The sequence below is a fragment of the Ammospiza caudacuta genome, chromosome 6, assembly GCF_027887145.1.
Source record: "Ammospiza caudacuta isolate bAmmCau1 chromosome 6, bAmmCau1.pri, whole genome shotgun sequence".
Lineage (NCBI taxonomy): Eukaryota > Metazoa > Chordata > Aves > Passeriformes > Passerellidae > Ammospiza > Ammospiza caudacuta.
In genome coordinates, this window is record NC_080598.1 from 32,313,810 (window position 1) to 32,335,190 (window position 21,381).

Consider the following 21,381-nt stretch of genomic DNA (forward strand, 5'->3'; position numbering starts at 1 on the left):
ATTTGTCAGACATACTCCCAGGGGCATAGCTTAACAATTCAGGGGCTTGGGAGAATCAAAGTGTACACAAAGCACTAAGGAACAGGCTGGTTTCTTTAATGGATACTAAGAACAGTAAGGCAGAAGCTGACAGTGGCACAAGTATGAAGAGCAAGGACATTTCAGACCCATTTCACATGCCACAGCCTAGGCTGAAGGGTTATGTAAGGATTAAGTTTAAACAAAGATGTTTACAAAGATAATATTCAGTACAGCCAGCAGTGCCCATAAACACAGTAAGGAGTGGAGGAGATTTTTCTCTGTTGAAAGTATATCAGTCAATAAAGATGGAGGATTTTTTGCTTTCTTTATAATATGAACCTTGAAAAACACCTGCTAAATATGGATAAGACAATAAGCCATCCTCTATATCTACAAAGTCAATAGTCACACACCCTCCTAGGGAATACTATGAACAAGTGAAGAAGTACCCATTGGTCCCAGCTTAGGGACATCTCCAGCTCTTTCTTCAAGTCTTGGCATCAAGCCAGCTTCCCAGCAACGCTTCACCAAGAGTCCCCCTGGTAGCATGGCCAGCCCTGACTGCACAGGGAACAGGTTTGCTTCTACATGACGTCCTCAAGCAGACATCAACTCCCACTGAAACCATGCAGGCCAGACCCCCTGCTTGCTCTTACACCACCAGCAGCCCTTTCCAAAGATGACACACTTACATATGGCAGGAGCTCTCTTTAAGATAAGCTCTCTGGGGACTTTTCTCATTTATCTTCCAGACCTTCAGAAGCTGCCAACTCACATCCCTTGATCCAAGATCCCTTTGTAAGCATGTGTAAATTTTCACAGGATTACGACTTAATTGTCTTATTTTGTCACAGAAGGACTCCTAGGTCCACACAGAAAAAGCATTCTTTGGAAGGTCATATGCTCAGGACATGCTTTGGACAACCAGAGACTGGACAGTCTGAAGCTCTCTAGTTGCTCAAAATGCCTAGCACAGTTATGTCCTGTGTCACTGTTGTTGGAAAACAGGTCTTCAACCAGAATTCTTCAAAGTTTATTTAGGGAAGTGTTCAGAATGTTTGGAATGCCACTGGCTTGCTTTTAAATACCATGCTTGAAATTCAGCAAAAGAAAATTAGCTACCCTCATGCACGTAAGAAATCTCTATTTTATCCACATGATTTCCCCCTCACAGAATAATACTCAGACATTGTTTGCTAACTCTTGAATGCACACAGCAAAGATCTTAGCAGTGGCATGAGTGATGGGTGTGCAGAGCACAGCTTTTGAAAAGCTAAGTACAAGTGTTGTTCTTGCCTCATGGTCATGCTGCAAGTGGAGTCTAATGTAAGCAGTGTGGTTTAGAGGATTTAACCTTCACCCTTAGTTGCTGGTTTTGTTGTATCCTTATTTTGCCTGCTTTCAAAGAGCAGTCAGGCTTTAAAGCAAAAAAAGTCATCTTCTTGGTTGCTAAATTTAAAAAAAAAACAGAAAAATCAAGTCCAAGTGACAGCAGAGGAAAGAAATCCTTCATTCCACTTACTTTTGGTGGTTAAAACAGTTTAGTTGAAAGCTTTTAAAAACAGAATTGTGTTTTTAAAATTTAGGAACAGCATCACAATTCAATTACACTATTCAGTTTAAGTTAAGGACAAAGGCAAAAACAAAGCCTTTGAAGTTACCTGCAGGCAGTTCAGAAAATTCTTAATAATCTGACTTTCAGCACAGCCAACTTTCAATTATTCAGGATAATTGGAAAAGGTAGAAGAGGAAAGGAGGAAATATGAAAAGCCAAACAACATGTAACACTCCTCCTGTCCAGTAACCAGATGATGTGTTTGGTAGCTTCATTTTACACCTTCATATTTGAATTATAAAAAGGCAGGTTTCTGCATAGCACAGTCACAGCATAAAGCAGACAGGCAAACTGCACATATTCCCTGCTATAAAGAAGAACCAAGCTGCTTATTCTGGACATTGGAATCAGTACACACCCTACTGCAAACAACCCCACTGCTGAAGTGAAATCTGAATAGTTGGATTTCCTTCCTCATTCCCCAACTGTGCCGAGGGTTTGGCCTATGACCTTCAAATTTGGCTTTTCTTTCATAGAATTGTTTTGATTTAGCTTTTACCTGCTCTCTCCCACAAAGGTTTCTAGAACATTTCTTTTAAATTTTAAAATGTTAAATTAAAAAAAAATCCCAACAAACTAAACCAACAATTGGTGATGCACAACTTCCATTTTCAAGAGAGAGCACTGGAGTTTGCATAGAAAGAAGCCTGCTGGACAGGGTAAACTCTGAAATTCCATTTTCATCTCTGATAAATGGCATGTACCTAATTCTCCACAGACTCACTAAGGCACACCCAAGCTTTAAGCCAGGGAACTGGATTTTTCACTACTGGATAATTAGTACCTTACAACTGATAAAGTCACACCAATATTCCTACCTCAAGTGAATAAACCTGCAAGATTCACCAATTTCCACAGCCTACTGCCCAGCTTCCTCCTCTCTACCCTTCCTGTCACAGGCTAAAGTCCTTTTGGCACCTAGGTCATGCTTTTGTACCCCTCCCTTGTTTGCCTCCTTATCTCATTGATGCTCCTCTAACCATCCTGAGGTTAGCCAAGACTGTTTTCCTGTGGGCTGACTGCAAGGAGCACTTCCTCCAGCCGCTCCCTTCCACGCTGGGTGCAAGCCTTTGTATACCAGCTTCCTCCCTGCTGCAGCCCAAAGAAATGGACAGCAGCTTCAAACATACTCCTGCGGGGACCAAACAAGCTTCAACTCCAACACTCCTTTTAAAGGTAGGTAACAAGGAAGGAACAGACTTTCCAAGGTGTTTGCTTCTAAAGAAGACGTGCAAGGTTGCCAAGGGCAAAAGGGGTGGTATTCAGTACCTTTCACTGTCCATTGAATGATGGAAACGCTCAAGTCACTGTGGATTAACAACTGCAAAGCACGGGTCAGTTTTCATTTTTACAAACAGCACTCATGCTTTTAGAAACAGAATCAGAAACAAACTACTGGAAACAGTCTCAGTATTGTGCGATCCTCCCCCATTTCCCCGTACTGTGGTTGTCATGACATGTCTTGACACATTCACAGGAGATTCCAATTGTATTATTTAAAAAAAATAAATCCAAGTTTCCTTGCTTTGGTAAGCCCGAGAGAAAGCCCTAAATATCATTAGCTCCCCAGATTTTAAGAGGTTTTCTTTACAGTCACAGAATTTCTGGAAATTTTTCTGGAAAATTTTTCTGCTTTACTCGGGAAGAAGAAGATAAGAGATCAAAATCCATTGTCCTTCCAAATAAGGAAAAAGTTAGTTATGGGCAGGCTGTGAACTTCCAGGAACCAGTAAGAAAAACAGAGCTGTAGAGGAGCAGTGGAAGAGTTAGGTTAATGCACACAACTCCAATGTACTGCAGATTCCTGCACTATTACAAAAATGCTTATAGCAGTGGGATCATGTCAACAGTGAATGAAAAGAAAACAGTTATTTTTTAAAAAGTGCTGGATCTGCTTTAAATAATTATTTTTTTAAACATACTGACATCTATGCTATCTATGAAAGGAACTAGAGATTGGGGGGTTGTGGAAAACATCTCACAATCTGTCTCGGTTTTGGTTTTGGGTGATTTTTTTGTTGTTGTTTTTGGGTTTTTTGAAAATGTCTTTATTTGGAAAAGTATTCCCTTTAGAAACCATTGTTTTAGCATTTTTTCCCCTGCTGCACTGCATCGGAAAAGCTAGGTTTCATATTTTCAGCTTTAATCAGTACAACAGCACATTTACAGAGGACCATATGCACAAAATGTTCCAGAATGCCTTCCAAAAATAATAAGTCCTAAAAAAGAAAACTCACAGTAAACTGGAATGGCTTCAGGGAAGGAGAATAAAGTAAATCCATGCAAAGGCATAACTTCTTGTAACCACATCCAAGCTTGAAATGTTACTTTCACTAACAGGGTTGACAAAGAAGCACTGGATTGCTAAGGTCACTTGTATATCCAGGATGTTATTCTCATTTATGCAGCTATCTCAATCTGTTTCAGAGAATGAAAGCCTGTGTACAGTAAAGGCTTATTTTATAATCCCTCACTACTAGAACATGCCTCTCCCTATCCTGACCATTTCTTGTGCTTTCATTTCAACTAATGAGGCTAAAAGCATCAGTCTGCTATACATGCAGCTACAATACCACCAGGTTGTACAGCCACTTGAGAGGACATCCATTTGGAAGTCTTTTTCCTATCAAAGTCCTCTAAATATAAACTTCAGTGAAGCAGTCTGACATTTAAGGAAGGAACTATACTAGGAGATAAAGGAACTCTTACATTTATTCCTAAAAGCACAGCTGTGAGACACAACTCAAGTTTAAAATGATTGTATTTCCCAGATATAAAAATATCCACTATACAGAAGTATCATCCACTTTCAAGGAATGGCAACAAATATTGTACAGTGCCTGTTATTGGTATTCCACCTTATAAAGAGGTTCTCAGGAAGAGATGTGTTGTTGTATCAGAAGATTCCAGGCTAACAAATCCCTAATGTTTCAGTGTCCACCAGCACATAGATCTTTCCAGAGATAAACACACACACACAAAAACGCCAAAACACAATACTGTCCCTTAAGTCCTCCAAAAATTAAATCTTCCAACAAGATAGATTATTGACCAAACCAAAAAAAAATTAAATTCTGGTTTTGGCCTTGAGACTGCATTTGGGATTCTAACACAGAAGAGAATGACTTCAATAAGTCTTGATAAGGCAGGCCTTCAAAAGGCCTCAGCACTATGGCTCGGTTTTGCATCCATTAGCCCACTATTTTTCTTTACTTTTGTTTTCTAGCAGCTGCAAAGTTGCTAGATGTTTGTTACTGCTTTTCCTTCTCAGGATGTACTGTGCTAACAGCACAGATGCACTTGTACTGCCACAAACCCCTCACTGTGGCAGGCATCCATCCCAGTGGCACTGGGCAGGTTTTATTCCACAGTGCCACATCACTCTTGCCAGTGTACAATGAAACAAGAAAAAACTTTGCATCCCCATTCCATCCCCTCGCAATTCAGAGCACAATGAGCACAGTGCCTGCACACAGACCTGTTCCCGGCAGGTCCCCAGCACAGCACCCTCACTAGCAGCAGGCACATCCCACACAGACTCCACCCCAACAACCTACATGAAGATTTCAGACTTCAGACAAGTTAACATAAACTAATTTCAAAAGTCTGTAGGACCAAGAGAAGAGGTGGTGGGGGGGAAAAGGAGCCCAGACAGTTTGCTTTCTTTTAAGTCATCCTCAGAATTACCAGAATTACTCACAGAGAAGACACATCACTATGCAGAAGACCCTCACAGCCTTTTTTCCTCTAATTAGTTTCCTTCAACAGGCTACACTTAACTTGATTTTCTTACAAGGGATCAGTTGCAATTACATTCTGATTTGAGCAGCACAAGCTAAATAATCAAGTCAGACAGACACTCCAAGAAAGATAATGGCTTATTACATGTCACAAGGGGATATATACACACACCATGATAAGGCCAAGTGTTCCAAGCAGAATCCTCGGGATAGATCCCTTACCAGCAGAGTACCAAACCATCATCTGAGACCTACAACCATCATACAAAGATGGCGTGTTAAAGATTTAGATTTTGTGTCAAAGATTTCCACCATCAAATTGGGGTGGGAGAGAAGCATGCCAGAAAGAAGTGTAGAGAAGTAAGAGTTTGCAGAATAAAACTTTTCATAAATAAAACCTGTTTGTTGTACCTCAATAGAAGGTCAGTTTAAAGCTTCAACTTCTTCCTCACCTGTCTCGGTGACATTTAGACTTTACAAAGCATGGCTAGTAGAGCAAAAATATTTTTAAAAATAAGTCCCTGTTAGCTGGAACTAGGGTAGTCCAGAAGTGGGACACAGGATGCTCTGACTTGCAGCAGGAGAGGGAGCACAACCAGTCTACTGCACCACCCTGTGCCAGAGGGATCCCCATTCCTCCACTCCCCAGGGAGGGGCCTCTGTCAAGCTGTTATCAAACTCAAACAAAATGTTAAGCAAAGGATCTTGAGGCAGCCAAGCAACACTGCCTGCGAGCAGCTACTCATTTAGCAGCTCTCGGCACCTCGTTCATATTGTAGGAATGGTTCTTCACCCTTTAGTGACCTGCAATCTAGTCCACCTCTTGTACATCAGCACCTCCCCTTTGCAAAGCCAGCTGGGGCTGTCCCTCCACCATTTACAGGCTACCTGGGCTGAAGGATAACCCTTGCTCCTGAGTAAACAGACACCCCCATGCTGCTGCTCCCACACCCACCTCGCAGCTAAACATCCCCTTTGCAACAGTAATTAAATTTTTGGGAACTTCTCAGAAATTGGGCCCTTGCACAAGGTCAGCTCTGGGGCCAGTGGAAGCAGCAGCTGGGGAAACACTCCCACCTCAGATTTGCTGCCAAGGCCTGAAGTGTCTGAAAGCACTCTCTGGCTTAAGCAAGCAGCCCACTATGCTGGGCCAAGAAATTGTACAGGCCTCTTGCTCCTAAAACCATCTCCATTTTCAATCCACATTGAAGTGTGGAAAAAATAATTTACTATACATAAAGATACTCTATATCAAAATCATTCCCCGAAATCATGGATCCAGTATCATGGTTTCCATGCAGATTAAAAGCCAGAAAAAGCTGGGTGAGAGTGCTCCAAAACAGCCAAAGGTAACACAGGCTTGTCAGAGTTAGAGGCAGGCAAATGAAATCAAAGCCAAAAGAGAGGGGAAAGTTACACAAGGCAGAACATCAAGAGTCAGCAAAATGCTCAGCAGTAAATGTTACAGTTTTGTGCAGGGCTGCAAAGCGGTGCTGCACACAAGCAAGAATCACACACATGCCCGTGCTAGGTCAGGAGATACACCCAGAAGTCACAGCATACAGGTTATTTCATCTTCTACATCTCACTTTGGCTGTTTTGCTAGACCACCTAGGACTCCAAAAGCACAGCTAGGCTTTGTCCAGTCTACCTCAAAACTCTAGGGAGAACCCTTCCAAAGATCATATTCCTTCCCAGTACTCAAAATGGGCAAAGACAAACTGGATAAAGCCACAGGCAACACCTTTCCACCGGGGACAGAACGTAGAGGTAAAGCATCCTGCTACTGACCTGAGCCCTTCCTTCCCTGCCCTTCTCCCTCAGCCAAGCACACCACTCCCAGGTGCTGCCTGCCTCCTGCCTCAGTCCTCCACACCTGAAGGGGCAGCTACCAGGCAACCATCCATGAAACACAAGCAAGAAGACAGATTATGGAGTCTTCTGGATTTCTACTTCTTTTTTTACTTGTCCAGCATACTTGTATTCAAATGTCAACAGGCTGCGCACATGAACGTGAAAGACACCACACATGCTGTCCCAGACACCTCCATGCCTTGCTCCTCTTGCACACACAGACCTGAAAAGTTGAAGATGTTTCCCCATTCCCTCTAAAAAGTGCATTTTAGAGCAGGAATATTTAACTCTCTGCTATCTGAAGGTAAGGAATAAGTATGTCAAACAACCAGCAGCTAAGGGAACAGTACATCCACTTGGGAAGCATGTCACTCCCTGCTTTGCTTGGGGTTTTGAGGTTTCTTCAAGTACCCCCCATGAGTACACTTAAGCTATGAAACTACTTCTCAAGAAAAAACATTCCAGTGAATGTGACCAGTAACCTCTACCCAGCCTCATGGGAAAAGCTCAGCAACTCCAGTTTCAACTGCCTTTAAAGGAAGACTGATTCTATTATTATTTTTTTCCAGACATTTTGCAAATAAATATGAAGGTCCTGCCACAGCCAGTAATCCTCAAGCAATTTCCTGTCTCTGGAAACAAGGTTCCCTCAGACTGAATTGATTAAATAAAGGTTATTAGAATTAGTATAAAACAAGCTTGTTTAAAAGTCCTGCTCTTCATGTTTTTACCTGTAACACAGTGTTCCAAGCAGCAGCACAAAGAGATCAGCTACAATAGCTTACAACATAACAAAATTAATATGCAAGACCCACCAAAGAGTGAGAAGGTGATTTACAATTACTTTCAACAGCATAAGATTTTCATCTTCATTTAATCTATTTTGAAATGAGTTTCTCAAAGGGTATGCACCTTTTTATACTGTACTCTTAAGACCGGATTTCTTTTCCCCATTTTGTAAATCTGATATGTGATTGAGTCTTTGAGAGTCAGCAGTTGCCATAACCAAAGCTGTTTTCCTTTTGCCTCTGCAGTTTAAGGATTTGCTGCAAAACAACTGGTTAAATCCATTAACACCATCTTTCAGTGTTACTAATTTCCTTTTCCTCTAAAGCCAAACATTCTAAATAAAACCCATGCAAAGACAAGTGTTAGTTTCTACAAATGCTACACGTATGTAGAGGAAACAGCTTGACATCAGGACCAGACACTTGCTCAACAATTCTCTGGCATCTCTTGAACAGACAAGAGGAAGTAACAGGACGTAATGACACTGGTGCAACAGTTTAAAAGAAACAGAGCAACCATTTAAATTGAGGCACACTTTACAAATAAAAAATCTTGAGTCTTACAGAAAGGTCTAAACATCAACATCAGACTGGCAATAGTCTCCAATGCACAGGTTAACTGAGCTTCTTGTTCTTATCCATAAGAAAAAAATACATTATGCAGAGTTCCTGCACAGGAATTGACCAAGAACGGGGGGGAAGGTTGGTGGTTTTATTTTAATAATCTCACTTCTCTTCAGTATATGCAGAGTAACAACTGTTAAAAAAAGACAACAAAACATCAAATGTCATCTGTAGCTCCACCTATAAGGTTCAGAGAGAGACTGTATTGCACTAATGTCACAGCAGCTATATCCAGAGGAGCTGGTGGTGTGTCACTTGCAACTATCTGGATGTCCATTGGCATCTTTTAAAAAGCCACTTGCAAGCTTCATTTTGTGAAAAGACTAGTCTCTGCATGTTTTATACACATTCTAACTCACCTAGTGCTGCTTTTCTAAGTAAGCCAAACATTGCATTTAACAGGTATAAGGAACAGTTGGCTCTGGATAACAAAGGATCTCCATTTGTCTCGGGCACATCAGGGTCTGCTCCCCTCATGAAGCAGAATCATCCTTTCACATGCAGAGGGAAGTGGGGGGAGAACAAAGACAAGCCTGAATTGTGGAAAATAAATAGCTCCACTAAGGCTCCACAGGACACTCCAAGGCTCATTTTGGGGAAACCGCCCTTCTTATAGCATACTACAGAGCACAATAGCTGTCAGAAGCCTTTTCTCCAACACGCACATACCCTTCCCTGGTCTCTAGCAACACTGCCACAGCCTCCACCTCCAAGTCCTGCTCCTCAGAGGCACTTGAGTATAGCTGCTGGAAATCACTGCAGAGGCTGCTTCACAGCATCCTTGAAAATGAAAAGAAATCCCAGAGAAATGCTACTGTGAGCCCTTTTGAAAGGTAGGAACACATGGTGGTAAGGACAGAACTCAACAACATACTTCTAAGGGACCAAGGTTAAGCTTCATCATCTCTGCCAAGAACAGCCATGCTTTATTTACATCAACAGCCTTTGCAAGCTCCTTGCAGACAAATCAAATCTGAAAAAGCTAATTATATTTAGGCAACATTTGCTACAAAATAAGTGAAACTGGGCAGGAGTTTAAGTTCTTTGAGGAAGCAGTCCTACTAATAAATTTTTATTTCTGACCCAGGAAAACTGTTGGGTTTTGTCACTAGACCAGCAGCAAGTTTCACTCTCAGAAGTCATGACATAAAAGATTACTCTGCCCCAAAGGCAAAGGCCCTCAGGAGTGAGGCCTTGTAGAATTACAGGTACAACCTCAACACAATCATCATCAAGGGAACACTGTTCCTTGCAAACACTGAAAGCACTTCCACCAGCAAGGAGAAATGAAGAGCAGGTGACAGTCTGCAACATCAATAGTTCCAAGATGCCTGACCCAACATTTTTGCTCGCTTTTTTTTCTGGGGAAATAATCTTGACTTCCTAACTGCAGGAAGGACTCCTGATCTGATGGGAATGAAGAAATGGAGAAAAGAAAGAACTGGCCTTGTGAGAGCCATGTCATCACGGAGCACAGCAATGCTCAACACACACTACACATTCCTGAGAACGGGCTACAGAGCTCACCTGCAAATCAGTCAAGAGATGAGAGCATGCAGAGGGATCCCAGCTCCCTTCTACAAGTGTTCACCCAAATTGCAAAGGGTCTGAGTTAAGACCAATGATAGTAATGTGAAAAGAAGGATGTCAATCTATAGTGAGACTCTGACTTTGCAGAAGACTAAAAAATAAAGCTGAGGAGGAGATTGAAAAAGAGGGCATGCACATTACTGCCTTAATGTCATCAGTCCTGGCAAGGTCTGGTTCCTGACATTAGCTGAAGTTCAGAGTTGAAACGATTTTTTATATATTAATCCAAGGCCTGCAAACACCTTCATTTCAAGATGTAAAAAGGGATCCTTGGCTTCTTTAGCCAAGAAAATTATTAAATCCCCATTTCTGAGACAGATTTTTTTCCCCTCCACTATTGTAAGTCAAGAAAAAGTATGAGGGGGGGAAGGGTATAAGGAATGAAAGTCTTAAAGAACTTCAGAGAGGTGATTAACATAATCAACACTTCTTTTCGAAACCACACCTGAAGTGTAGGTGGCCTTGTATAGGTGTTTACCAAGAGTCAAACCAGAGATCTAGAAACCTGCTGGAAAGGTGTTGGCTTACCTTCAGCTGAATAATTCAACTGACTTGAGAAATGTCAGGCCTATCCCCAGCAATGCCTGGCTAAATTCCCTCCCCTACAAGTAGTCAGTAGACTTTAGGCAAGCCTGCTATTTCACCAGAATCAAGCTGAAGAAGACTAGTCTTTAAATAGCATAAACGTGGGCAACAAAGGCTGCAGCTACCACAGGTTTCTTTGGTCTGTTTTTCTACAGCTGAATGTTGAGACACATTTTCTGAAATACATGACAGCCACATGCTTCCTTACAGCAGGCTCTTCTTGCCTTACATGGAAAACATTTCTTGTATGACACAGAGGAAGCAAAGGTTAGATCAGATTTTAGTTGTGGGATCTTTTCATGCTGTGCAATAAAAAGCCCACTGATCTCATGCTGCTTCCCCCTCTGCTGCATATGCTCCTCCCCCTCACACAATGAAAGCCTCTCGGCTGAAACGTCATTTCCCATCCCTTCCCTTTAGCATGCTTTTTAACATCCTCTTTAACATCCTTTTCCCTACAAAACAGCAAGCTGTTGTGACTCGCTGCAGAAGACCCTGCAAAGGAAGAGCTGCAGACAGGAAGCCTGGGGCACATGCCAAAGGATAAACTTTTGCTTTCAGACAGGTATGTGACTAGGCAAAAAAAGTCCTACACAAGCACTTCTGCCCTCATTAACAGTTGCAGGTCAAAGACAAGCAGAAATCGGAGCCTACAAATCAGACCATGCTGTGCTAGGTGCTGTATAAACACTGAACAAAAAAAAAACAAACAAAACCACTGCTAAACGGATATCTAAGCTACCATCACGTGGAGAAAAACCACCTCTATATCTGTGTGATCACTGGTCCCAGAGATCTTAACTCTCACAGCAGGTTCTTGCTATATCACACCCAAAGAAATACAGAGCTCTACTGCAAACATGCATTAAAATCTACACCACGCCCGTTCTTAATGCTTTCTTTGTCCACTATAGTTCATTACTCACTACAGTTCAGAAGATTGAAAAGGAAATTGAAAGGTCACTCAGATACGTGAGCTATTTCTGTCCCAAATATGCCAATAATTTGACTCAGTAGCAAGAATCAAAGAGCAAAACTTCCTGGAAACATGTTTTCCCTCAAATTCTTGTCTGTAAATATTTAACCCCCTTTATATTTTTGTAGCTACAGTTACTGACATGAGCTTGATATTTATTGATTTATAAAATTACATGTATGAAAGGACTAAAAACTAATACTTTCTTTGCCAATGGCTACCCTCTCCAGTTTCCAGCTCTTTTCCTTCATTTTCAAGTCTTAACACTGCCTCACCTCTGTTTCATTTCTTTCATTCCTTCCTAAGATATTTACCACACCTCCTTACCCTCTGCACACATTCTAGCTCACGCTTGGCACGCAAGAAGGAGCCTTCCCTCTCCCACAGTTCCTCGTGTGATTTCCTCAGTTGAACTCATTAGCAATGTCTCCAGGACTTCCCATGATTGGAAAAAAATCGCCCTTGGGCCGACAGGAGTGAGTTTGCAAGGTTTTGAGGGCAGTTACTTTGTGCATTTCGCGGAGGTGCTGTGCTCTGCAGCAGCAGCAGGGATGCAGGGAGGCTTGTGCGGGCACAGCAGCCCTGAGCAGGGCTGGGCAGGGCCGCACTGCAGAGCTCAGCACACAGGGGAACTGCACATGGACAGTGGGGGCTGTGCTCCTTCGTGCAAGGGACTAGCACCACCCTGGACATACCTGCAAAAGGCCTCCCTAAACAACCACAAAGGGGAACAAAGCAATCTCCCGCTCCGGGAAAAACAGCAAACTCTCCCATGCCAGATGAGCTTTCAGACAGTGTGCAGGTTTTGTGGTAGGGAGAGCTGTTGGGGGGCACAGATGGAGGAGAGATGGGAATGAGGTGTTGGGGTTTTATTTTGTAATCTTTTTTTACCTGTTCCCGGTTTAGCCATGCCTCCTTAAGAGACAGAACCTACACAAGCCTAAAGCATACACCCCCTCCTTGGCTGAGATCATGAGCTGATACTAAAAGTATCTTTCAGAGCTTGATATTAGGCAAAAGCATTCCTGCAGCATGGAACGTGGGGTGCTACAATGGCGGTGCAGGGTAAATTACTGAGAGCAGTGGGACAAAGAAACGCACACATTTGCTACAAAACACCTCCAGCCATTTTGAACACTGATCTTGTCCATCAGAGTTTAAACAACCTTTTTGTTGTTGTTGTTTTTGCTTAAACTGTGTACATTGTGGCAGCACCTCAAGGACTGTAGTAACTCTGTAAACACAAATGAGATTATTACAAAGAAAATCTGTCTCTTCTCAATGTCTTAAAATTTATCTAGCCTTTCCTTGCATTTTATCCCCCAGAGCAGCTGTTCCTCTTTTGATTATGGACAAAGATGAAAACACTGCTTTGTTGCGTCCTTGTAACTGGGCCCAGTGGGATTCTTAGGGAACATGAGTCTGCTCCCAAACACACTTATCAGGAGGTTTCAGTCTTGTGGTTTTGTCTTCTAGTAAGAGCAGTATTAAAATTTTAGAGCCATATCATAACTGAGCAACTCCACCATTAATCCCACCATCATCAAACAGAATCTTCCCCCTTAGACAAAGCACTCTCAGTGTCAGTCTCCTTCACAAGCAGATACTTAAAAGAGTTCAGTCTGTTGACTGGCTGTGCTTAAGGGGCCACACTAAGTTTGGAAGCACCTGCAAATGACAGTATTTTGCAGTTAAAGCTTCCTACAAGACCACCTTGTCTCACTGAACGTGAGAACTACAAGCCCTCACCTGCTAAGCAGAGTGCACAAACCATCACAGGTAACTTACAGCACCAAACAGAAAACAACAGGCCCAAGAGCACCCAGACACAAGTCTTCCAGGAAGGACTAGTGGTTTCTGAACACAGACAGGAAGGGCAGTTTCTTACTACACATTTCTTCAGTGCATGATGTGAGGCAAACCCCTTGGGCCCTGAGGTAAGCACCTCCCCACTTCTGTTTCTTTCATCAGAAAGACAGAATCTATCCTCTAGAGACCCAAAGGGGAATCGCCCCATGTCACTGCCACAGGCCTTCCGAACTAAAGCAAGAGATAAAGTATCAACACACTGGTCACAAGTGAGTGCTGTGTCAAGTACTTCATACCCCACGCAAACAGAAGACACCACAGAGAACACTTTATGGGTGCATTTATCACACTCCTGCATCCAGTCTGCCAAACGCCATGGTGGGCTGGAATACATTCTTATGTTAAAGACCAAAGTGCAAAGGTCATAAGTAAGAGTAAAACAGAAGGAGAAGTAACTGAGCTGAGCATAGAGAACCATGGTTTTTACCACCTATACACACAGAGACATCAGATCCACTACCCAAGCAACATTCCATGCACCTCCTGTCTTATCTCTAAATGAACATTAAGAAAATCAGGGCAATAGCCTGATACACTCAAGATGAGCAAAATCACAGCCCACTGCAGACAGGACAGAAAGAAAACAAAGAGAAATTGTGTACCAAAGCAAAACACAGCAGAAGAACATCTGCTGCTTTTACCAGGAATACCATATGGCCAATATTTGAGGTAAGGAGAATGAGTTCATTCATATTTAAAAGCAAAAGTAATAGGTCATTCCTTCCAAGTTAAGAGGAAAAATGCCTGTTCCCCTTTCCCTGTTACAGACACAGCATTCCCAGTCCAGATATAGCCTTCCAAGGAACTGGTACTGTCAGTATTCTGGCCCAGACTGTCAAACTCAGGGCACTTTCTATGTCAAGATGCCAGAAAGAGGAGGATGAGAATGTTTATGTAGGAGTTTTGCTTAGTCCTAACATAAGTCTGGTTTATCCACAGCCAAGTCAGAGCTGCAACACTGAAAGACCAGTTTTGTCACCAGCAGATTACAGTTAGCACTCTGGAGCTCTGCAGCATTTGGCAGCAGTAAGCATGGTTAGCACAGTACATCTCAACCACTATGGTGAAGCCATCTTCAGTTCCTGAAAGAACTGCTCAGAACTGCAACCAACACAGCTGGTTCCAGTCAGAGCATCCAGAAACATGTCTTTCCTCAACAAATGTGAGGGCAGGAGCATGGCAGCAATGTTTCTAACATCTTGCAGAACACTTGCCTGCCAGCTGAGAAAGCTTCTACTTCTGCAGTGCTACACACGCATGGATCTGCCATGCAGCAAACTTACAAGGCAAGAGGGACAATCTTAATGCATTCTCATTGTCTCATGAAAAAACCCAAACCAGATCAATAAGGTCTTTTCCTATTTGAACACCTGTTGGTGGGTACCATTTAGCTCTGAAAGTAGCTAAGACCCCTGACACTATCAAAGGCCCTCAACAGCTGCCAAGATAGAGCACACAAGTTAATTCACCTCTGTAAGAGTCCCTCCTTCCTAACAAGATCTTGCCATATTTGCTGGTTCTTCATTCTTCCCAAGCCTGAATCCACACTTGCTTTCTGGAATTCAAGTATTCAGTCTGTCAATTGAGTTTCTGTTGCCAGAGACAGATAGCAAAAAGGATTAGAAGGACTTCATTGCAGTGCTGAGCAGTCTAAGCCACAAAGAGAACACAGTATAAAAGTCTAGTCTGACAATCAAGTGCCAGGAGTAAATAAAATGAAAAATGACAGGCCAGATTAACTAGTGCCAGCATTACTTCCCAGATCCATTCACATCACATGTCCCAGCCTCCCCTCACCACCTCTTTAAAACACTCAGGTGTGAATCCAAGTATATTATTGCCCTGACCCATACATCTCACCTTGTATTTGCTCTCTGCCTACAAAAGAATATTCAGGGAGGAAGCCAGAGATGAACATTCTTATATGCAGAGTAATCCATAAGTGTCTCCAGCAGATCCAGCATTTGTTTTCAGGAAGACACAAAGGCAATGTCCCAGATACCTGGTGAACAGCTCTTGTGTGGGGCTCAAGTCCACTGCTGACACAGCAAAGGCTTCCTCAGCCTCCTCCCAAGCAGTAGGTGGAAAAAGCAATGCAGCACAGAAGAGACCCAGACAGCAAGTATCTGGCTTTACAGCCCCACAGCCAGAAAGTGCCAGAGGCAAAAGGAGATGACATATCAGAATTATACTTACTGCTAAGTACTTCCTGAGAAAGTTGTCTAGAAGTCTCATCTTAGGACCAGTTTTATCTTTTAAGCTTATGAAAGCCAGCTTTTGATGATGAATTTGTAGAACAAAGTGTCATTTTCTAACATGTTTTGCCTTCATCATTTACTGATGATCCTACGATAAAAGGATACATTTCACACCAAAGTGCAGCAGAAAAAGTGCACTCGTGTGGTGTAGAAACCTAGGAAAGTTGAAAGGTGAATGCAGGCTTCTGAACCTAAAGCCTTCTGCAACTCAGGCTTCTGCACACAGTTTATGTTATTGTTATATAAGTTTTTCTCTGTCACCAGAAGCAACTCACAACCAATTTGTCCCAAGATCTCTAGTCTCCATTTCTCCCAAGTGAGAAGGAGGACTACTGCCCATAAAAGCATCTCATAATTAAATGCATTTTCAGACACAGGGCAATCAATAGTCTGGGAAATCAGAAAGGTTGTACCACAGTTTTAGCAAATCAGAAAGTCTTTAGCAAGCCAAAGGCTACAGGGAGAGATCTAAAATAGACTTCCATAACAAATACTCCTAGGCTTTTTTTTGTCTAGTATCATTCACTCTGCTTGTGGCTAACAGCAGTCAAACCATAACAGACTTGCTATAGTTTCCAGAAAAGGTGGATTTTGTGGTGACAACTAAATTCCATTGTTTTCCTGTGTGAAACTTGGGATAATTTGTCTATTTAGGATCACCTGAAACCAGACGGTGATCCCTTTGCGTGTGGAAGTCTAAGAAGAAAAGGTCAGAGCAGACCAGCAGTTGTGTGTGTCACCTCAGCAGAAGCATACAGGACTGCAGAAAATGGCAGGGCTGAAGTTACTCTGCACGTGGCACCGGCCCTCTGCCAAGGATAAGGAGGTCAAGGGGACAAGGCCAATACACCACAGGTCAGACAAAAGACTTTTACATTGTCTTTTCCCAAGTTCATTCTCAGCTCTGTAGTGCCAACATTAAACTTCATTACAAGAGCCATAATTACTTCTACCTTATAAGCCAAGCTTTGCCTCAAAACTCTCACTTTGATCTGTGTATTTGTCACCTACCCAATAATTAAAGGACTTTTTTCCCCTGCAAATTAAAAGAAGCTTCAGGTATAAGCAATGCCACCCAGCTGCTCTGCCAAGGTCTGAACTTTAGATACTGGACAACTAGGTTGCTCATCACCTCATGTAGCACAGAGAAGAAAAGTGGCAGTATAGCCAAGCCTTCAAATTTGGAAGGACCAGATGTATTCTGTGGGATACCAAAAAAACCACACCTTTGTCAATGAGCACACTATGATCTGAAAAGTAAAGTAACATTTTACCCTCCAAACTTTTTCATAATCTTACACAAACAAATACAGAGAAACTTCTGCAAAGATAGCAATTTCCAGTTGACCAAGTCCCTTTACGTAGTCTGCTCATGAGGTTTTAAGAAACCCCAGAACAACGGGACTTTTTGTTTTGGAACACCAAGTATTTCAGCTTTCCTGCCCAGTGAAGTCTGGTGAGGAGACACTCCTGTTTGGTGCAAAAGGAGGTAAGGTCTAGCTCAGAGCTATGCTCTGAGCAGAAGGAAATCAGCAGCAGCACCTTAATGTTTTTCCTCCCCGCGGCTGCCCATGCCCTGCACGCCTGCAAGGTCACCTCCTCCCCGTGCGCCTAGTGTGGCTGGCACAACCCTACACCAGCTTGGCAACCTTACAGCCTTACACATTGGGAAAACCACAACATAATGAAGTCACACACAGGCATGCAGCAGCCACATGTTACACCCTACTGCACTGGAAAGAGCCATTAATTGTGGAAGCATACAATTTTTACTCAATGAGCTTTTGCTTATGTACTTCAGCTATTTTAGCTATTCTTCCAGAAGACATCAAATAAGACCATCTTTTGCTACAGAGTTACCTACAGAACACAGACAAGTTATTCAAGTACAAGGCTCACTCCAGCAATCTTCATCATAGAAAGGCCCAGGAGAATGAATGGGACTTAAGTTTTAATACCAATAAAAAGCAAACTGGATTAAATTTACCTAAAACTTATTTTGCCAAACATTACCTAAAGGCAAAAACCTACAGCTAAATGATAATTCTTCCTCACAGGAAGCTAATGAACTCACTGCATTCCAAGAACTAGCTCCTGGACACTAGGAGACTGGTGGATTGCTGCAAGGTTTGTCTTCCCAAATGTAGTCATATCACCAACATCTTCAGAGCAAGGTCACATAAAAGAAACAGACTGTTTCAGTTTTAGTTAGTTACATTATTATGTGCCTTTTTTCTCCCTTACCTTCCTCCATTGCACATCACTGGCCTTTGACTGGGATTTGTGCTCTCATTTGGAAGCACTGCCTAGCACACTGTACATTACACCTTGATTACAGACAGATATATACTGAGGAAACTGACCTACCCTCAAAAATTGCACACATAGAGGTGTGCAAAAACCCACAAGTGATCAAAACAAGCTCATCTAATTTACTGTGCCATTTCCTGCAGGTTCTTTGCAAGGCAGGAAGCTTGCAGAGAAGCCAGGCAGCAGCTATACAACACTCATGGCACTATACAAAACTTGCATTAATACTGTATATACTAATCAACATCCCTAACCTCACAGGTATTTTTCTTGAGACACCAACAGGGCCTCACCTCCAGAGCTATCAGTCCCTGTTCTCATAGGCAGTGCAAGCCAAACAGCTTTTTCAGTATCCAATTCCTGGCTAGCAGGCACAGTCTCACTCCTCAAAGCATTCCACACACTCTGGGTGCAACATTCTTGCTGTACTTCCCTTGGCCAAAAGGGGAGAGGATCCCTGCAATAGTGTTTCCAACACCAGGTGAGGAGGGTATAACAGCACTCACCTTTCATGGGGCTACTCTGAAGTAACTCTACTGAACTCATGGGATAATCTCAGTATACTAAAGTATTAAGCCAGCTTCAAAAAGCTTCCTTCAAATATCTCACTGTCCTCCTGAACCTCACCTACATTCAAAATCTTTTTTTTTTTCAATTTAAAAAACAGGCTGCCTTCTATACTTAGATGGAATTCTACCATCATCACATGTGACATTTTTGGCTCCATAGCCAAGAAGAAGTCAACGACAAAAAAGACTAAAGTAATTGTGAGTCCTAGAGGAAAAAAATGTGTAGATAAAATTAACTGATTTTACATTTAATATTGATCTTTGTGGCATGGAAGACCAAAAGAAACCCTCTGTTAGTGTATCTATCCTATAAAATTCACCACTTATGGGGATTAAACAAATTGAAGAGTCTGTGTGTGCTGTTGAAAGGGAAGAAAGTGTTGCCTTTAACTTCTCTGAGCACCCTGACAGTGCCTGGCTGTATCCTCAGAGTTTAGGATACACACAAGCCCTTGTTAAGATACAGCATTGTGTTTTCTAAGCTGAATATCTCTCAACAGCTCCAACTACTACCTTAAGTAGAAAGAGGGTGCAAAATTTCCCTATGTACTGGGAGACTGTTAAACAAATGGTATAAAAACCCCCAAAATCAATGTCGGCATAAAACCCACAAAATCAATGTATGCTTGACACAGAAGGAGTCAGTTATGCAGTAATTAAATGCACAATGCAAGAGGACTATAAAATACCAGCTTGCTTTAGCAAGTACAGTCGCTTGACACCAAGTAAATCAGACAATAAAAATAAATCTTATCACCTATCTCAAATTCAGCAAGCCTTGTCTGGAACAATGCCTGGAAAGCCTGCAGCAAGCACATCACTCTGTAAGATGCCCAGCTGGAGAGGGTGGAAAACACTGGGCACAGGTAGCTATGTCTACCAAGCTAACAGAGATCAACTTATTTGTTTCAAATCACAAAAGATGAGCAGGATGTTGAAAAGTGATAGAATATTAATAACTAAGTCCAGTCCAGGGCACTCATTTGCAGGAAATCCCTGCAAATGCAAATCAAGGGTAAAGAAAAGGTAAAATCAACACCACATACATCTTCCAGGTTTTATTTTCAGGTTGTAAAAGCAATCACTCTGAAAATGAGCATTTCCTGGGATTTAACAGTTGTTGGGTTAATAGCACTAGCAAAGGCAGTTACACCCAGCCCATAATTTTACCCACATAAAATCTACCATGTCTGGTCATGATGTCTCTTCTGGATATTGTCAGCAGAATCACCTTCAAAAAACAACATTGTTTAGAAGTGCTGATAAACCCCTTCCCACAGCTAATGTTTCCATGCAGGAAAGGAGCCAGGCTGGATTACTTTGAAATGTACACCCTGCATCTGTGCATAGTCACTGGCAGAAAGCACTCCAAGTCAGTCACCTCAGCTGAGCATCTTCTGAGGGAGCCTTTCTCCCTCTGCCCCACTACCTTTCCACACATGTTTTTAGCTCAACTTACCTAATATTCTATGTCTACATAGGCAAAAATTTGGCAGTTTGCAAAGAAATCAGATTTTTACATCATCACTGCAGGACTTCTCCAATTCTGCATTAAGGAAAAACACTCCACCAAAATGAAACATGAGAGCATAGCACCAATATGCTCACACTAGCTGTGCACACATAAGCAATCTCTGTCTTCTAGGGAAGATCTTGAACTTGTCTAATCCTTCCATCCCTCTGTCCTGTACTGATACCAAAAATGGTCTCAAACCGTCCTGTGGAGGAAACAGCCCCTAGTGAAAGACTGCAAACTCCCTCACAAATTCACCAGAAGGCCAGACCAGCCAGAGCCAGGACAGATTATCCATGGAGGATTGCCACCATTGATCCTCAGAGAGCCCACTATCACTAACAGCACTGCTGTATTAGCAGACCTGCTTTTAGCAGCACAAGGATGAGCTTCTCATCAGCTTCTTACTGCCAAGGAAAAGCTAAAGAGGCTAACTCCAAACACTTCTTCCTCCTTCTTGATCTGCATGACATTTTTAACAGCTCTGTCTGATGCAAGCATTTCACATGAGACATAAACATGTTTTCACCACTGTCCTTTCCCCATTGTCACAAATAAGATGTGGTGAAGAGGCACTTATATACTGTGTTACATCACAGGCAGAGTCATATTGCACTATATACTTAGGTTTCAAGCTTCTCTCTGATGCTGTGCAGATTATGTTTAGACTGAAAGCAGATTACTGGCACAAACCAAAACATTATCTAGGCTGCACACACATTCACTCTAGAACACTTACAGAGCTCTTTGGACTAGGGATCAGAAGTTAGTCTCTTAAGGAATCCTTAAAAGCATCTGCGAAACAAGACTTGTTTGCTTTAGCCAAGAAGAGACAGAAGGAAAAATACCTTCTAAATTTGAGTTACATGTCCCCAACATGTAGCAAAAGATGCCACTGCATTCAATCCAACGTGTCTTGCATCAACAAAGAGTTGGGATTTTTTACTTAACGAGTAAAAAAATAAACACATACACACAGCCATCAAGATATACATTAAAATGAAATGTACAAATACCACCCAAGGGCATCCAAAAAAATCTCCGAATATTTAAGTAAACATTCCTAATG

General features: G+C 42.2%; 1 protein-coding gene across 2 annotated transcripts in view; it reads right to left on the reverse strand.

Annotated features, from left to right (window-relative positions):
• SUSD6 (sushi domain containing 6) overlaps nucleotides 1-21,381 on the reverse strand; it is a 79,430-nt gene that overhangs the window by 50,052 nt on the left and 7,997 nt on the right. The gene's annotated exons all lie outside the window — the stretch shown is intronic.